Consider the following 20,451-nt stretch of genomic DNA (forward strand, 5'->3'; position numbering starts at 1 on the left):
CCTCACATTTTTAATATATATTACTTTTGTTTTTAGCATGATTTTTAATCTATTCAATGTACGTATACTATAATTGATTTTACTTATTTATTTAATATTATTATTTTTTCTTCTATATTATGTATTGCATTGAACTGCTGCTAAGTTAACAAATTTCACAATAGATGCCGGTGATAATAAAACTGATTCTGATTTTGATTCTGACGCCTCCTTGGCTGAACAGAGGAACACTTTCAGAAATAGACTAAGACAACTGTGCTGATCCAAAGAGTGCTATATGAGGTCGTTCTTACCCTGAGCCATTAGATTCTATAATGAGTCAACCTGTAGCCGGGGAAGTGATGACCCCCTCCCGTTAGACTGCTTGAGGTAACTCATTTTTTATTCTTTCTTACTTCTCTTCTAATATTTGTATATTTGTATAACTGTGCAATTGTAATGCTACTGTGACACAGTAATTTCCTTTGGAATCAATGAAGTATTTATCTACCTGTCTTAATTTCCTGTGCCCTATTCTTCCTGAAGAGTAGAGTCCAATGGTAGCGTAGTGATTAGCACGACACTACTACAGCCTGGGGCGTTCCGGAGTTCGGAGATCAATTCCAGTTCCGTTCTGTAAGAAGTCTCAGTACGTCCACCCCATGGAATGCATGGGTCTTCTCCAGGTCCCTTGGTTTCCTCCCATGGTCTAAAGACGTACCAGGTAGGTTAATTGGTCATTGTAAATTGTCCTGTGATCAGGTTAGGGCTAATTCAATTTTTCGGGTGGTGCTAGAGTGGCATTGCTCAAAGGGCTGGAAGGGTCTACTTCATGCTGTGTCGATAAATTCATTCATTCATTCATTATTGTGTGTGGCTTTGACCTGCTGGAGGAAAAGATGTCGTTAAGATGGAAGATCTACAAGAATGTTGCCTGGACTCAGGAGCCTGAAATGGACAGTCAGCATTTCATGGACAGACTCTTCTTATGGATCTAATAACCGAGATAAAAATCAAAATTTGTAGAAAATCCAGAAATGTCAACTGTCCATTTTCCTCCAGGGTGCTGCCCGACCTTTTGAGTTCTTCCAGCATTTTGTGTGTTGCTCCAGATTCCAAAATCTTCTGGCTCTAGCGTCACCTCGAAGGCCTGAGTCCTGAGGAGAAGTTAGGAAGGCTTGGAATTTATTCTTTGGAACATAGGAGACTGAGGCTACGTTTTTAGAACTCCAGTTTCGAGTAAAAACGACAGGCGTCCACACTAAGCGTTCCTCAAAATATCTCTGTCCACATCAGACGGATATTTGGGCAAATCTCCTCCTACTGGGCATGGGCAGGACACACAGAAAACAAACGAAGAGGAAACAATATAAATGGTGCGTGTTTGTCCAGTTACAGAGTAGAAAAAGTTAAAAGGAATTGCTCTTGGCTCTTACGCAGGAGGACTTAAAACTAAAAAAAAACAAATACTGTAGCGTATGGAGGCAACCGACAGGGAGTTCACGGACAGTATGACCCGGCTGACGACGAACATTGAAAAACTGACTAACTCTGTTGCATTAATAAAGTACCTTGTTAAGTGCATAAAAACATGTCTGCATCAGTGTTATCTTGTATCTCCATACAATGTTACATTAGGCTGTTACACATCTATTGTCAGAGAAGTACTTGCATAATTAGGTAAAACTGGAGGTAGCGGAGGGTGTTTTCTGTCCTTACCTTCATACAAGCAAGGACAGAAAACAGGGCGAAGTGAGTATACTTATTTATTCAGTAAGCTATGGGTCAAAGTATTTGGTGAGTACATTTCTAACTCTTCTGGCTTCAGTCTCGTCGCCGTCTGTTCTGAAATTGTTAGGTTCTGCGAAGCGCAGAATCAAATATCGCTGTGATGATTGTACGCTCTCGTATCAATTGCTTGGCGACATAAAGTAATAATAATAAGAAGAAAACAATGAAATGCCGGGTTGTCGCCATCTGTTCCAGCACGTCATGACAGCGGTTTTAAAAAGCTCTGGTTACCCCGTACACACTGCAATGAATATTAGGCGTTTTCAGATTTATTCACTCTGGAAACCGTTTCTGAAAATCTCCATTTTCAGGGGCTGAAAACGCCGTTTCAGTGTGAACAGGTCAAAACGAAGAGAAAAAGCTTTGTTTTCAAAATTATCCAGCATAGTGTGGACATAGCCTGAGATGTATATAAGACCATGAGAGGCATAGCAGGGTAAATGCAGTCAGGGTTTTTTTTTCCCCCAAGGAAAGGGGAATCTAAACTAGAAGGCACAGGTTTAGGGTGAGATTTTAAAAAAACCTGACGGGCAACTTCTTCATACAGAGGGTGGCCAGTATATGGAACAAGCTTCCAGAGGAAGTGGTTGAGGCAGATGCAATAAAATGTAAAAGACTTTTGGACAGGGACATGGTTAGGAAAGGTTTAGAGAGATTTGGGCCAAACACAGGCAAATGGAACGAGCTTAGATGGGCATCTTGAACAGCTTGGATGAGCGAGGCTGAAAGGCTTGTTTCCCTGCTGTATGACTCTGTGACTATGACTCACATACTCTTCAACTGCCCCCTCCACCCTGATTGTCCTGCCACCCTCCCACATAAGGGTAGCATGCAGCACCCAATCAACCATCCAGATGCCGTGCTTCAATCAATTCCCCTCCACTGACCCAGTGACTTCCTCCAGCAGTCTGCATGTTGCTCCCGATTCTAGCATCTACAGACTCTTGGTTAACCAAGCTCAACATTAGACAGGTCCATCTATTTCCCTTCGATTCTTTTGGCACCTTAACTGTGCAGGAGGAAGAGGAGAAGATGGCGGCGCGATGCAGAGCACGCAGCCACTTCGGTGGTGATGTCTGTTATTTGTCAACTAGGGGACCGTGCACAATTTTGACTTGATGGAGACAGATGTGAGAGTACAGAGGAACATCTGGAGAAACTTCTGAAATGCCCGCTTCGCTGCTGCTGTTACTGTGTGGTCCGGAATCTCCGGAGGAGAAGGCCCCGAATCCTCGGCTTTGCTTGTTTCGGCGGCCGGGCGAGGTCGAAGGCACTCGGCAGAGGATGGCGCTCGGAAGGCTGTATCGGAGGGGCTGGTCGGAGGCTCGAAGTTTTCGGACAAACGGACTCAGTGTCGGCTGTGGTCGGGTGTTTCCAATGCATCGGCAGTTGTCGGTGCCTGGAGGTTTATGGCAGGGAGTTTCTCCCTTTCTCGCCTGCTGTTGGCAACTCAGGAGTCGATTGACTCTGGACTTTGAGACTTTTTATTACCGTGCCCATGGTCTGTTGTTCTTTATCAAATTATGGTATTGTTTTGCATTGCTGTAACAATATGTTATAATTATGTGGTTCTGTTAGTGTTAGTCTTTGGTTTGTCCTGTTTTTCTGTGATTTCAGAGTTTTTCTCACTCTGGAGAAACATTGTATCATTTCTCAATGCATGCATGCATTTCTAAATGACAATCAAGGAGGACTGAGCGTTCTCATAATCTAATCTCAATTTAGAACACAGAACAATACAGTACAGTGCATGTCCTTCAGCCCACAATTTTGTGCAACCTTCCAACCTACTCCAAGATCAAATTAACCCTTCCCTCTCATATAACCCTCCATTTTTTTCTCCCATGTATCCACGTCTACCATCAACCCGGCAGCAGTTCCGTGCACCCACCACACTCTCTATTTCCTGAGGAGACTGAAGTCCTTTAACATCTGCCGGACGATGCTGAGGATGTTCTATGAGTCTGTGGTGGCCAGTGTGATCATGTTTGCTGTTGTGTGCTGGGGCAGCAGGCTGAGGGTAGCAGACACCAACAGAATCAACAAACTCATTCGTAAGGCCAGTGATGTTGTGGGGATGGAACTGAACTCTTTCACTGTGGTGTCTGAAAAGAGGATGCTGTCTAAATTGCATGCCGTCTTGGACAATGTCTCCCATCCACTACATAATGTACTGGATGGGCACAGAAGTACATTCAGCCAGAGACTCATTCCACCGAGATGCAGCACTGAGCGTCATAGGAAGTCATTCCTGCCTGTGGCCATCAAACTTTACAACTCCTTCCTTGGAGGGTCAGACACCCTGAGTCGATAGGCTGGTCCTGGACTTCTTTCATAATTTACTGGCATAATTTACATATTACTATTTAACTATTTATGGTTCTATTACTATTTATTATTTATGTTTCCCCCGGGATCAATAAAGTGTGACTATGACTATGTAAACAAAATACCTCTGATATTCCCCTATACTTTCCTCAAATTACCTTAAAATTATACCCCCTTGTATTTTTCATTTCTGCCATGGGGAAAAAGGCACTAGCTGCCCACTCTTTCAGTGTCTCTATTCATCTTATATACCTCTTATATATTCATCTTATATATCAAGTCACCTCTCATTCTCCTTCACTCTAAAGAGAAACGCCCTCACCAGCTCAACCTATCCTCATAAGACAAAGCACTTAAAACACCGGATAATTAAAATATTGAGGTCTCCATTCTTTTTAATTTTGAAGGTGGGCTTTATTTAATCAGAGTTTTCTGTTCTTCCATATATAGGTTATATTATTGGGCAAATAACATACGAAATCTCATGTCCTGGTTATATTATATCAATTGTGAGGATTGTCCAATATGGGTCTTTTTGGAAGCCAACTCTGTTACGAAATTTTCTATTATTTCTCTTCTCAGATCCTCTCTTTCTTTATCTTTAAATAAATTAACTGACAGTTTGGTGGTTAAGCACACTTTGAGGATCTGGCTACAATTTAGAAAACATTTGTTTATTGATATTTTCTTTTTCTAGTCCTGTTTTTTCTAATTTTTTTTTAAAACCATCTACGACCGATCTGTTTTTTAGAGAATTGGATAGATTAGGCATGAAATGATTTCAGGATCTGTTTGTTGGAGGGGCCTTTCTTCTCTTGAGCAGCTCTCAGTGAAATAACTTATCAAATACCCACTTTTTTCAGTATCTGCAGATTAGAGATTTTTTAAGATCTAGACTACATATATTTCCTACCAGGCCAGAAAAGAACATAATAGATGTAATTTTTAATTTGAAACCGTTTGATAATGGCTTAATATCTTATATTTATGGTCTGTTGTTGGGACTGAGAATGGCTCCTTTAGACAAAATTTAAAAAGATTGGGAAAAGGATTTACAGATTTCATTATCTGATGAGACCTGGAGGGCTATTTTCAAAATGGTTAATTCTTCATCATTATGTGCTCGTCATTTCCTCCTACAAGTTAAAGTGTTACATAGGACTCATATGTCTAAAGACAAGCTCTCTTGTTTTATTGCAGATATATCTCCTTATTGTGACAGGTGTAATAATGGAGAAACTTCATTAATTCATATGTTTTGGTCATGTTCGAGCCTTGAAAAATATTGGAAAAATGTATTCCAAACTTTTTCTGTACTTTTTAAAGTTAATTTTAAGCCCAATCCTTTGACGGCCTTATTTGGTATTGTTGAGGAAAGAGCTTTAATTTTGGAGCCTTCTCATTTGTGGGTACTGGCTTTTATTTCCCTTATGGCTAGGAGGGCGATCTTGCTTAAATGGAAGGAGGTTGCTCCCCCCCCCACACATGCTCAATGGTTATGCGATGTTATGTCATGTTTAAATTTAGAGAAGATTCGTTGTTCGATTTCTGATTCTAATCAAGATTTTCAAATGTTATGGGGACCCTTTCTGAACTATTTTGAAAATCTTTGAATTGTTATTGTTAATAAAATATAGATCTAGGCTATTATTATAAAACACTATATGGTAAAGTACTCTCTTTTTGTTTTTTTTACCAACCAGCTTTGTCTTGGTAGTGGGTGTAGATTTAGAAAAAAAAATGCTGTATCGGCCCTCGTGCCCTTCCCTTGGACAACATCAGTGGTGTGGAGAGGAGAGACTTGCAGCATGGGCAGCTGCCAGTCTTCCATACAACCTTGCCCAGGCCTGTGCCCTGGAAACCTTCCAAGGCGCAAATCCATGGTCTCATGAGACTAACGGATGCCCATATATTATTCAGCAAAATGAGTCACTCTTGGAGGAAGAGGCCTGTTGACTCAATATTGCATGACATATTATGTGATAAAGATCAAAGGTAATAGCAGGACAATTCTATATTTACAATGCTTCCTTCTTCCTTTGAATTACACCTCCTTCTTCACACCCATGCTCCAGACACCTAAAATGAATGTTAATCAGCATTGTCTGGTTTTCAATCAACTGTTGTCCACAGCTCCAGGAAACTATTGCGCAGGTCTGTATTTTAAATTCAATCGACTACCCACATTCATGTCTGAAGATATGCTAATGGTAAAATTAATATCAGTATCAGAATCATGTTTAATATCACTGGCATATGTCATGAAATTTGTAGCACCAGTATGATGCAATACATGATAAACAAATAGAGAGGAAAACTGAATTACAGTAAGTATATATATGTTTGTTAAATAGTTAAAATAAGTTGCGCAAACAAAAAACAAAATTAAGAAGTAGTGAGGTAGTGTTCATGGATTCAATGTCCATTTAGGAATCGGATGGCAGAGGGGAAGAAACTGTTCCTGATTCATTGAGTGGGTGCCTCCTTTCTGATGGTAACAATGAGAAGAGGGCATGTCCTGGGTGGCGGGTGTCATAACTTAGTCATTTCCTTCCTGGGTTACATCCTTTCACCCCAAGGCACAACCTTTGTTGAATGGTCCCGAACATGCTCCCTCAAACAGCTACAGTACTCCTTGAGCTTCTCCAACTTCTACCACCATTTCATTATAAACTACAGCCAAGCCACCGCACCTCTCACCTCCCTCACCAAGTCACCGACTTCACAGATAACCTGGTCTGCTGCCACTGCAACATCTGAACACCTGCACCTATTGTTGTCGAGGTGGACACATCTGAGATGGGCGCCGGGGCCATCCTTTCCCCATGAGGACCAGACAGGAAGACACACTCTCGTGAGTTCTTCTCGCACAAGTTCAATTCTACACAGCGCCATTATGGATTAGGGGACAGGCAGCTACTATTAAATGAGCCTTGGAGGAATGGAGACATTAACTGATGAGGAAATACCAGGCCCTTCCTGATCTGGACTGATCAATAAAACCTTGTATCCATACAACAGACCCACCAGCTCAACCCATGACAGGCTCGCTGGGCCCTCTTCTTCGAGGAATTCAGCTTCGCCATCCCCTATCGACACGGCCCAAGGAACACTAAGGTGGATGCCTTTTTAAGACAGTTTGACCCAGCAGAAACGGAAATCGAACCTCAGCCCATCATTTCATCTTCATAGATCCTCATCCTGATCATCTGGGATCTTGAGAGCCAGATCTGTCGGGCCCTACAACACGCGCATGATCATCCGACCAACACACCTATCAGCTGCATGTATGCGTCAGGTGTCGTACACTCTGAGGCACTCCAGTGGGCCTGCTCCTTACCCCCTTCAAGCCATCCAGGCGCACGATGGACCCTGGATCTTCTGCAACAGGTTCGGGTGACCCGCCATGATTGCAGATGTATGGCAATTTATTGCTGCTTGCCTCAGTGTGCCCAGTCTAATTCCTCCAACCAGCAGCCTCTGGGCTCCTACGGCCCCTGCCAGTCCCTCAGTGCCCAAAGTCCCACAGGGCCATGGATTTCACCTGCTGATGGCTCCACGGTGATCATGATGGAGGTGGACTGGTTCTCCACTTCATTGTCATCCCCAAACTTCTTTTCTTTCTTTTTAAATATTTTATTAATTTTCCAAAATTATAAACAGAATAACAGTATTGATACAGAGAGACTGAAATTATCTTATTGTTGATAAACATGTACAAAAAAGACTTCAAATAATACAGGTGTAATAGACTTCCAAACTCTTAATATAGTTAATCATAGAGAAAAAAGAAATAAAAAGAAAAAAATAATGCAAAGAAAACCCCCCAAAAAAACAAAAAAAAACAAATACTAAACCCAAAAAGAAGGAAACGGAACAAAACAAGGCTAGACCAATATCTTAAATAGAATACATTCAATAATGTCATCAACTCCGCACTCCATTCATATATTTTAAGTTAATAAGAAGGATTCGGAAAAGGTCAAGTTACATCATATGAAAATGTTGAATAAATGGTTTCCAAGTCTTTTCAAATTTAACCGAAGGATCAAAAATGTCACTTCTGATTTTTTCTAAATTTAAACATGATATAGTTTGGGAAAACCATTGGAATGTGGTAGGAAGATTGGTCTCCTTCCAGTTCAATCTTCTGGCCATTAAAGTAACAAATACGATCATCTGACAGGCTGAAGAGGATAAAGATCTATGTTCCGTCATTGGCAAACCAAAAATTGCCGTAATAGGATGGGAATGTAAATCAAAATGCAAAACTATTGAAATAATATCAAAAATATCTTTCTAGAATTTTTTCAAGAGAGGGCAGGACCAGAACATATGAGTCAAGGAAGCCACCTCAGAGTGACATCTGTCACAAATAGGGTTTATATGGGAATAAAAACGAGCTAGTTTATCTTTAGACATATGGGCCCTATGCACTACTTTAAATTGTATTAGTACTGTACATGTTTGGCACATATAGAGGAAGAGCTAACTAATTGAAAAGTTCTATCCCATCTCGCTATAGGTAGGCGAAGTTGAAGTTCTCTTTCCCATTCATTTTTAATTTTATCTGATATACCTGGCTGTAATTTCATAATTATATCATAAATAGTTGCTATTAATCCTTTCTGAAAGGGATTTAAACCTAAAATTTTATCAGTGATATCAGTAGGGTATGAAATTGGGAAGGTAGGCAGCATGGTATTTAAAAAGTTTCTTATTTGTAAATATCTAAAAAATGGGATCTGAGCAAATTATATTTATTAGATAGCTGTTCAAAAGACATGAAACAGTTATTCAGAAATAAGTCACAGAAACATGTTATACCCTTCATTTTCCATATCAAAAAGGCTTGATCCATAACCGAGGGTTGAAAAAAAATTAGATATAATAGGGCTTGATAATATAAATTTGTTCAAACCAAAAAATTTACGAAATTGAAACCGTGTTCGTAATGTATGTTTGATTATTGGATTAACCATTTGTTTATTCAATTTAGATAATACAAAAGGAATCCTAAAATGGAAGCCAAAGAGAACCCTTGTACAGAGTAACCTTCAAGGTTTACCCATTGTGGACTTGGAATTATATTCCAATCTTGCGTCCAAAATATTAAATATCAAATATTAATTGCCCAATAATAGAATTTTAGATTCGGCAATGCTAAACCACCATCTTTCTTGGACTTCTGTAAATATTTTTTACTTAACCTGAGATTTTTATTCTGCCATATATAGGAGGAAATTTTAGGATCAATATCCCCAAACTTCCATCAGCTGCTGAGATGGCAGACCTGGTTCTCCAATATGCAGTTTGCCTCCAGGACATTGTGTTGGACCGGGGCCCACAATTTGTTTCCCGCTTCTGGTGAGCCTTCTGTTCCCTCCTCCACACTTCAGTGAGCTTGTCCTCTGGCTATCATCCACAGAGCAACAGTCAGTCAGAAAGTGGAGAAGCTCACTGCCTATAAACCTCGTTCTGAGCCTCAGTTCACAATGTTTACTCCACTATGTGCTGAACTTTCACTGAGGCCGGGCCTGGGGCCTGCTCTGGCTGCTCTGGGGTTCATGCCTGTGGACTCACTTTTGCTCTAAATGCTACTTGCTTACTTTTACCGTTTGCATGACGCGTTATTTCTCTCTGTGTTGCTCTTTTTTAATGGGCTGTTTGTGTTTCTTTGTTTAGTGGCTGCCTGTAAGGAGGCAACTCTCAAGTGTGCATACATACTTTGATAATAAATGTACTTTGAACTTTGAGCTTCTACATGGAAGAAGTCTCTGAGTCTGGGCCGAACAGTCCCACAATCTGCACATGTCCACTGCCACACGTATGTCACCGTTTGAAGGGCTTCATGGTTACCAATCCCCATTGTTCCCTGCAGAGGAGCCAACAGTGGAGGTCCTGTACACCAGGATTCTGGTTTACCACTGCCAGAATGCTTTGAAGAGAGAACAAAAGGCCATCCAACCTGCTAACCGCGCCTACAGCTGCCAGGCCTACTGTCAGCACCACAATACTCTTAGCCAGGGGACTCTGTATGGTGGTCCACCCAAATATGCCCCTGCACACCAACTCCCTCAAGCTCTCGCCCCAATTCATCAGTTTCTTCAAGATCTGCAATTGCATCAACCTAGTCACTTACCATCTCCAGCTGGCACCATCCCTCAGGATCACACCTTAACCCCCATGAGTCCTGCCTCAAGCACGTTGTCCATGGGCCACTCATCCCACCAGAGCTTGCACCTCCAGACCCTAGGATGGTGGAAGGTGCTCCAGTGTACACATTTCGTGAATTCACATCATCATGGATGGTCTGTGCAGTACCTGTTCGACTGGGAAAGGTACGGCTTGAAGGAGAGGTCTTGGGTGCTGTCCAGTTTCATCTTGAGCTGTTGCTCACGGAGTTCCACCAGAACCATTCAGATTGCCCTGGGCCATTAGCTCCATCCTGTAGGAGGGTGAGTATTTCAGGCCTGCGCATGCAGGCACCTCCCAGTCTCCACCCAGCTGACAGGAGTCACCTGCCACTTGTTTCCAGCTCATCACCTCTCATCCACAGTCTTTGTTCATTCATTGAACCTACCATCTGCTCCCAGCCTTCAGTTACCTTGTCATGTTAAGTATCCATTCGCTCTGTTTTTTTTGGCCTCTCATGGCTTGTTATTTCACAGTTTATTATTAAAGTGTTTAATTGTCTTTGCTGCTCTGGGTTTGGGTCAAGCCTCCTCTACGTTTCCTGACAGATCCAAAATGGTTGGTTGCCTCTGGTTCTTGTGCATGTTGAGGGCTCAGATTGAAGATTCAGAACTAATCCCATAAGAAATTGAAGAACCAAATGGCCTTGGGCAGTGGAATAAATATGAAATTTATTTACATTGCTGCAAGCATTTTCTGCAATCAGTGAAGGGTTTTGAGTGGCGTGGCGGAACAAAGGAATCTTGGAGTATATGAGCATTTTGTGAAGGCATTAGACAGGTCAACTAAGCTGACTGAAGGAGAATATGAGTGCTTGCTCCCAGGCACAGAATATAAGAGCTGAGAGGTTAGGCTGGAATGTATACATCATAGACTAAGCACAGCTTATAGTTCTGGTCAACATCAGTCAGGGCACGAGTACAGAAGTTAGGATGTTATGTTGCAGTTATATAAGACGTAGGTGAGACCACACTTTGAAGTATCATGCACAGTTTTAATCACCCTGTTCCATATAACATATTTCCATAAGAAATATGTTATTAAACTAGGCTGAGCGCAGAAAAGATTTACCAGGATATCGTTTGGACTTGAGGGCCTGAATTATAAGGAGAGGTTGTGTAGACTATGACTTTATGCTCTGAAGTGTATGGGATCAAGGGATGACCTGATAGAGGAATATAAGATATTGAGGGGTTCAGGCAGGTTGAAAGCATATAGTACACAAACACGAGGAAATCTGCAGATGCTGGAATTTCAAGCAGCACACACCTTTGTCGGGACTGGTGTCCTGACGAAGGATCTCGGCCCGAAACGTCGACTGTACCTCTTCCTATAGATGCTACCTAGCCTGCTGTGTTCACCCCAGCATTTTTTGTGTGTGTTGCTTGAAAGCATATAGTCTTTTTTTCCCAGGGAGGGGATGCTGAAACCAAGATGGCATAGGTTGAAAATTAGAGGCAAGAGATTTAAAAGGGGCATCAGGGGCACATAAAGGTTGGTACGTATTTGGAATGAGCTGCAGAACTAGTGATTGAGGCAGACACATCAACAACATTTAAAAGTCATTGAGATAACTACATGGATAGGAGAGGTTTAAAGGGCTACGGGCCAAACTCAGGTAGATGAGACTACTTCACTGAGCAACAATTTGGGCCAAAGGGCCGTCTTTCCGTAGGTTCTCAGAGTTACAGAGTTTGACAGCATGGAACCAGTCCTGTTGGCCCAATTTGTCCATGCTGACCAAGGTTTCTAACTATTATAGTCCCATTTGCCCACGTTTGGCCCATGTTACACTCAATTATTCCTCTCTAAATACCTGTTCAAATGTATTTTAAATGTTGTTATTGTATCTGCTTCAATCACTTCATCTGCACTTCATTCCATATACCCACCAACCGCTGGGTGAAAAAAGTTGCCCTCAGGTCCCTTTTAAACATCTCCCCTCCTGCTACAAACCTATGTGCTTTAGTTTTGGATTCCTCAATCCTAGGAAGGTACTCAGGATAGCTGGCGTTTACAGGATTCCCTGTGAATATGAAGCAGCATTTATCACTCAGACACAGGTGGAAACCCGCAGCAAGGAGCACAGGAGGTGTATCCTTTGGTGTTACCCAGATAAATCGGTGGGAGCAGAACACTGCATTCACAACAGCCATGGGACTGACTTTAGTAGCACAAAACTACTGTGACACGCCAATGGCTTTTGGGACTGCCTGGTGAAGGAAACCATTAAAATAAAGCTAGAGAAAAGAATTTTAACAAAGTTGAAGGTCTCGTTCCAAGTAAGAACTGGAATTAGATTGTAAGGAAGGTGAGACAGCGGAATCCAAATTCAATGAGGACTAACCAATCAGGAGGGATAGATGATGGGGGTATAAATACCGCGGGACTAAACATGTCTTGCTATCATCCATGATCAAGATGGCAGAGCTTGTCATAAAACTTTGGTTAAAGTCGTAACCTGTACCTGGCTGGAAGCCTGAGCAGAGTTTATTCATGCATTATTTGTATTTTTGAATCTCTGCCACTGTTTCTATTCTATATATGATCCCCTCTCTGCTACCACAACCTCCCTGTCCACCCTCTCCCCATTGTGGTTATCCACAATGCTTCCCCTTAAAAACATCTTCCTCGCTCACTTTGACCCCTCACTGTGAAAGCAACTATCAGGCATTAACCTCTACTAGCCAACATCTCCTGATCGGTGTTGCATTTACCCCCGTCCGTCCTGTATTTATGTCCCCCTCACCATTAAATTCTACCCCATCAATCCCCTCCACAATTTTAAAAGCCTCCATCGACCATTTGTTTTTCTGGATAAGAGTTCATCCTCGATAACCTGCCTCTCTGCTGTGTGTTTATTTGTTCCTCTCACTGTTCATTTTGTGGTTGAGTGTTCTGCACAGTTAATCCATTGTCTGGTTTGCTAAATACCTTGTCCTGTTCATTTGGGTCGGATTTCTTATCTCACTGAACATTGCCTTTGTGAGTCCAGCATCCTTATCTTCGGCTACACATTAATCTCTTCAGCTTTCACAGTGTGTAATTGAATGGTCTGCTTGCCTGTACACTGATCAATTGTGCATGGCTTTAGCCAGAGGAATCGCTGTTGGGGGAAGGGGAAATCTGTTAGCCTCACAGTTAACAGGAGTGTAAACTACATCAATCAGATATTTCTCGTCCCATTTGTGGAAGTGTCTGCACCGTGGCCTCGTCAACCACCTCAGGGCCTACAGAACCAGAGTGTAAGCAAATCATTCTTCAACTGAGGAATTTTCTATTAAAGAGAGTAGGGAGGAAGTAGCTGCCCTTCCAGGGCAGAGTGGGAAGGCGGCGAATTCTGTCAAGTTCAACATCTTAATGAAGAGAGCTTCTGAGTTTCAGGCAAGATTGAGTGGACACAGGGCATTTTCCAGTCCTTAATGAGAATTTTATTGTTTACAACAACAATTGGCTTTAATGTGGCACCTGTTTCATAGTCAATGCGCACAGGAGCTTGGTAATTGTCACATGTACTGAGATGCAATGAAAAGCTTTGCTTGGGTGTCATTGAAACAGACCGTTCCATGTTAATTACATCAAGGGAGTACAGCAGGGAAACAATAATAGAATGCAGAATATAGTGTTACTGTACAGAGAAACAATAATAGAATGCAGAATATAGTGTTACTGTACAGAGAAACAATAATAGAATGCAGAATACAGAGAAAGTGCAGTGCAGATAGCAGAGAGCTCATGGACCCTATGCAGATCTCCCCCTCCCCCTCCCACTTCCAAATCTCTTACTAGCTCTTCCTTCAGTTAGTCCTGACGAAGAGTCTTGGCCCGATACGTCGACTGTACCTCTTCCTAGAGATGCTGCCTGGCCTGCTGCGTTCACCAGCAACTTTGATGTGTGTTGCTTATAGAGGAGGAGGTGTTTCCTGTCTTGAGGCAAATTACGGTGGGCAAATCCCCAGGGCCTGACAAGGTGTTCCCTCAGACCTTGTGGGAGGCTAATGTAGAAATTTCAGGGGCCCGAGCAGAGATACTTAAAGCACCCTTAACCACGGGTGAGGTGCCGGAGGACTGGAGGATAGCTAATATTGTTCTATTGTCTAAAAAGGCTCTAAAAATAAACCAGGAAATCATAGGTCACTGAGGCTGACAATTAGTAGTGGGAAAGTTATTGGAAGGTATTCCAAGGGACCAGATGTACAACTATTTGGATAGACAAGGACTGATTAGGGATAGTCAAGCAACACATACAAAATGCTGGAGGAACTCAGCAGGCCAGGCAGCATCCCAATGAAAGGTCTCGGCCTGAATCATTGACTGTACTTTTTTTCCATAGATGCTGATTGCAAATTAGACTACACATTGGCAATGTGGGAGAAGCCAGAAAGAGTGGTAGTAGATAGTTGTCTCTTTGACTGGAGGTGACTAGTGGTGTGTCACAGGGATTGGTGCTGTGTCCGTTGTCATTTGTCATCTATGTCAACGATCTCAGTGCTAATTTGGTTAACTGGATATGCAAATTTGTAGATGACAGCAAGATTGGAGCAGTAGTAAGGAAAACTTTCAAATCTTGCAGCCGAATCTGGACCATCTAGAAAAATGGGCTAAGAAATGGCAGATGGAATTTCATGCAGACAAATGTGAGGTGTTGCACTTTGGGAGGACCAACCAGGGTAGGTCTTACATGGTGAGCAGTCGGGCACTGAGGAGTAGGTAGAACAGAGGGATCTGGGAATACAGATCCATAATTCCTTGAAAGTGACATCACAGGTAGATAGGATCAGAAAGAAAGCCTTTGGCACATTGGCCTCCATAAATCAATGTATTGAGTACAGGAGTTGGGCTGTTCTGTTGAAATTGTATAAGACTATAGTGAGGCAATTCAGGCACCTACCTTCAGGAAAGATGTAAATAAGATTGAAGGAGGACAGAAAAAATTTACAAGGATGTTGCTGGGATTTGAAGACCTAAGTAAAAGAGATAGGTTGAATAGGTTAGAAAGTAGAAGATTCAGAGGAGATTTGATAGAAGTATACAAGATTATGAGTGCTATAGATAGCGATAGGGAGATCAAGAGTTCAGTTTTAGTATACTGTATGAAAAGTCTGTTTAAGAGTCTTACAACAGTGCGATAGAAGTTATCCTTGGCTATTGGTACCTGCTATTAAGTTTTTGTAACTTCTGCACAAGTCTGGTGAAGAGAAAATGTCCGGGGTGGGAGGGGTATGTTATTACTTTCCCAAGGTAGCGAGGTGTGGATAGAGTTATTAGAGGAGAGACAGAAGGAGAAGTTTGAATAGTTTAGAACTTTATACCCTGGAGCTCCAGGAGAATGAGAGGAGATCCTATAGAAGTATGCAACATTCTGAGGAGTATAGACAGGGTGAACACATGCAGGTTTTTCTTTCTCTCAGGCTGGATGAGACTAGATCTAGAGTTCAGAGGTTTAGGCTGAAAGGTGAAATATTTAAGGGAGATCTGAGGGAAACTTCTTGGCTCAGAAGGTGATGCAAGTGTGGAACGAGCTGCCAGCAGAAGTGGTAGTTGTGGAGATTGTAACATTTAGGAGAATTTTGGATAGGGGGGGTTTGGAGAGATATGGTCCAGGTGCGGGTGGATGGGACTAAGCAGAAGAACAGTTTGGCATCGACTAGATGCGCTGAAGGGCTGTTCCTTTGCTGTAGTGCTCTACACCTCTGTGACAACAGGTTGGAACCTGGAGCAACATACAAGATATTGAAAGAACTGTTCTGCCCAAGTCTAAGAAATTGCAAATAGTTGTAAATGCAAACCCAGTTCATCATGCAAACCAACATACCCACCATTGACCTTGTCTTCATGTCCTACCACCTCAGAAAAGCAGCCAGCATAATCACAGAGCCTTCCCACCCCAGCCATTGTTCTTGCTTGCACCCTCCAGCAGATCTCTTTGACCCTCACCGTACCCTCTTCCCGCCTCACTCCATCTGCTTACATTAATTTTCTCTATGTCTGTCTTCCTCGAACTCACACCTGCCACAGTCTCCCAATTCTGCTCCCCTCCCCTCCTCTACCCAGTGCAACCTGCCCATCATCTTTCCCCCCTCCTCTATCCTCCAATCACTTCATGCTCCTTCCTGTCTTACCACTCCTCACCTCCTCTTTCATACAGCCATCACCCCTCCGTCTATCATCCACATACCACAATCTTCCATCTCCACCAATCACCTCTGAATCCTTTCTCACCACTCTCCTTCTCTTCTTTCTATCACCTATCTCCCCTCTCCACTCTTAGTCCTGTTACAGGGTTGCAACCTGAAGCATCAACAGTTTCTTTCCCCCTACAGATGTGGCCTGACCTGCTGAGTTTTCTCAGCCAATTGTTTGCTCATCCAGATTCCAACATCTGCAGTCTCTCGTGTCTCCAATTTAACGACAGTGCCATTGCACCCAACCTAAGATTCCTTACTTTCTTCTCTCTTGTCATTTGCTTTTCTTCCCAACAGCCACCTCCTTCCCTCCTATCATCTGCTTACTCAGCAGCTTTGGACTAAGTTAGAATTACTTTTTTTAAAATTCAATTTAACCCAACCCAGTATTTGTGGCTGTATTTGTCCCTGTTGTTAGAGGTACAGAGGTGGTGTCTGTGGAGAAATTTCAACACACAGAGGGGTTTTTACAGTTCTGGTATCTGTGGATGGAACTCATGTGAGTCCCAAGTAGCAATATCCTGAAAATGACTTCACCAAGAACATATGTTTAAAGTTGGCTCAGTGGTAGTCTGTGAGGATGGAGTGTACAATTAGAAGGGCAATTTTAGAAAATAAGTGGCTCCAGGCACTGCCTGAGTAAATGCTGAGAAAATAATTTTAAAGAAAGCTATCTTAATAGACAAATCAGAGTGTCATGTTGGTGTACTAGTTAATGCTGCTGCTCCCAGTTCACAATTCAAAGTTAAGTTTATTGTCATACGTACAAGTACAAGTATGCTCAGGTACAAAGAGAACTCACTTTCTGCAATCATCATAAGCATATAACTTCATATAAGCAACCTTCTCAAGTAAAACATAAATTATACAGAATTCTTATGGGAAGGAACACAATTAGAGCAAGAAGGATCTATTTTAGTGCAATGTGGTCAAAGTGATCATAGTGTTGCTAAATTGTAGGGATTGTGCCGACTGGTTGAAGAACAGAATGGTTGAAGTGAAGTAACTTCTTGAATGTGCTGCTGTGGGATTTCAGGCATCTGTACCTCCTGCCTGATGGTAGCTGTGAGAAAATAGCATAGAATCTAGTGACCCAGTTTCAGTTATGACCTCAGTACTGTTTGTGTGGTGTTTGCACATTCTCCATGTGGGTTTCTTCCCACATCCCGTTGATTAACTTGGTGGTTTAAACTTCCCTAAGTGTAAGTGGGTGATCAGAGAGTTGATGGAAATTGGAAATGAAATGGGAATAAGTTTACTACTGTTACATGTACTGAGTTACAGTGAAAAACTTTTGTTTAGGTCTCATCCAGACAGATTATAACATATGTAAGTACACTAAGATAGTACGAAGAAAACAAATGCAGAATATAGTGTTCCAGTTACAGGGAAAGTGCAGTACACGTAGACAAATAAAGTGCAAAGCCACAACAAGGTAGATTAGGAGATCAAGAGATCATTGACTGCTGTTTCAGTTAGAGGCATATAAGAAGATGGCTCACGGAGAGGGGGTCAGTTTATTCAGCATCACTTGCAGGTTGATCTGGTAATAAAGAAGCCAAATACAATGTTGGCATTCATTTCAAGAGGACTAGAATATAAAAGCAGAACATACCGCCATGGCTTTATAAGACATTGATCAGTCCACGTTTGGAACGTTGTGAGCAATTTTGAGCTCCGTATCTAAGGAAGGAAGTGCTGGCCTTGAAGAGGGCCCAGCGGAGGTTCACAGGAATGATCCTAAGAATGAAAGGCTTAATATATGAGGTGTTTGATGTCTCTGTGTCCGTACTCAATGTAGTTCAAGGTGATGAGGGGGAATCTCACTAAGAGGCCTGGATAGGGTGGATGTAGAGAGGATGTTTCCATTAGCAAGGTTCAGAATAAAGGGACCGTTTATATCTGAAATCTGAAATAGAAAAGATTAGGAACTTTCAGGAGGTCAGACAGTGGCCGAGGAAAAATGGTGTCAAAATTGCAAGTTAAATACCCTTCATCAGAACTGAAGAAGAGAGAGAACTGGTTAGTTTAAATTTGTAGAGAGGTTGGGAGGGAGATGGATAAGATAAGAGCGTTGCCTCTCATTGGCTGAAGCAAAGACTTCATAGGCTGAACAAAGCACCTGTTCTTGTGCTGTACACTTCTCTGTTCTATGATATATAATTATCAGCAATTTATAAACTGTTGATAAATTTAATTTATAAATTGTTGATAAATTATAGATAGAAAATAGAATTGTACAGCTTAAGAACAGGTGCTTTAGCCTACATCATTGTGATGAACTAATTTTTGGTTTGACTTTGAGACCAATTTTCTGATGTACCATTTGGTGTTGCTCATGGGAGCTGCCTTGGTCCCCTGCTCTACTCCTTATACATGCTCCCCTTAGGAGACATCATTAGAAACCACACACGAGGAAATCTGCAGATGCTGGAAATTCAAACAACACACACAAAAAATGCTGGTGAATGCAGCAGGCCAGGCAGCATCTATAGGAAGAGGTACAGTCGATGTTTTGGGCCGGGACCCTTCGTCAGGACTAACTGAAAGAAGAGGTAGTAAGAGATTTGAAAGTGGGAGGGGAAGGGGAGATCTGAAATGATAGTAGAAGACAGGAGGGGGAGGGATGGAGCCAAGAGCTGGAGAAGGGAGAGGATCATGGGACGGGAAGCCTGGGGAGAAAGAGAAGAGGGGAGGGGAGCCCAGAGGGTGGAGAGCAGGCAAGAGGTTATAGTGAGAGGGACAGAGGAAGGAAAAAGAGAAAGAGAGAAAAAAGGGGGGGAAAATAAAAAATATATTTATTAAATAAATAAATAAGGGATGGGGTGTGAAGGGGAGGAGGGACATCAAAGGAAGTTAAAGAAGTCAATATTCATGCCATCAGGTTGGAGACCACCCAGGCTGAATATAAGGTGTTGTTTCTCCAACCTGAGTGTGGCTTCATCTTGACAGTAGAGGAGGCCGTGGATAGACATATCAGAATGGGAATGGGACGTGGAATTAAAATATGTGGCCACTGAGAGATCTTGTTTTCTCTGGCGCCTCCAATGGGATCCCACCACTAAGCACATCTTTCCCTCCCTCCCCTCTGCTTTCCACAGGGATCACTCCCTACGCGACTCCCTTGTCCATTCATACCCCCCATCCCTTTCCACCAATCTCCCTCCCAGCACTTATCCTTGTAAGTGGAACAAGTGCCACATATGCCCTTACACTTCCTCCCTTACCACCATTCAGAGCCCCAGACAGTCCTTCCAGGTGAGGCGACACTTCACCTGTCAGTCGGCTGGGGTGATATACTGCATCCGGTGCTCCCAGCACGGTCTTCTATATATTGGCGAGACCCGAAGCAGGCTGGGAGACTGTTTCGTTGAACACCTACGCTCTGTCCACCAGAGGAAGCAGGATCTCCCAGTGGCCACACATTTTAATTCCACATCCCATTCCCATTCTGACATGTCTATCCACGGCCTCCTCTACTGTCAAGATGAAGCCACACTCAGGTTAGAGGAACAACACCTTATATTCAGCCTGGGTAGTCTCCAACCTGATGGCATGAACATTGACTTAACTTCCGTTGATGTCCCTCCTCCCCTTCACACCCCATCCCTTATTTATTTATGTAATATATTTTTTATTTTTCCACCCTTTTTTCTCTCTTTCTCTTTTTTCTCCCTCTGTCCCTCTCACTATAACCTCTTGCCTGCTCTCCACCCTCTGGGCTCCCCTCCCCCCTTCTCTTTCTCCCCAGGCTTCCCGTCCCATGATCCTCTCCCTTCCCCAGCTCTTAGATCCATCCCTCCCCCTCCTGTCTTCTACTATCATTTCAGATCTCCCCCTCCCCCTTCCACTTTCAAATCTCTTACTACCTCTTACTAAATCTCTTTCAGTTAGTCCTGACAAAGGGTCCTGGCCCGAAACATCGACTGTACCTCTTCCTAGAGATGCTGCCTGGCCTGCTCCGTTCACCAGC

The sequence above is a fragment of the Mobula hypostoma genome, chromosome 1 (assembly GCF_963921235.1).
Source record: "Mobula hypostoma chromosome 1, sMobHyp1.1, whole genome shotgun sequence".
Taxonomy (NCBI): domain Eukaryota; kingdom Metazoa; phylum Chordata; class Chondrichthyes; order Myliobatiformes; family Myliobatidae; genus Mobula; species Mobula hypostoma.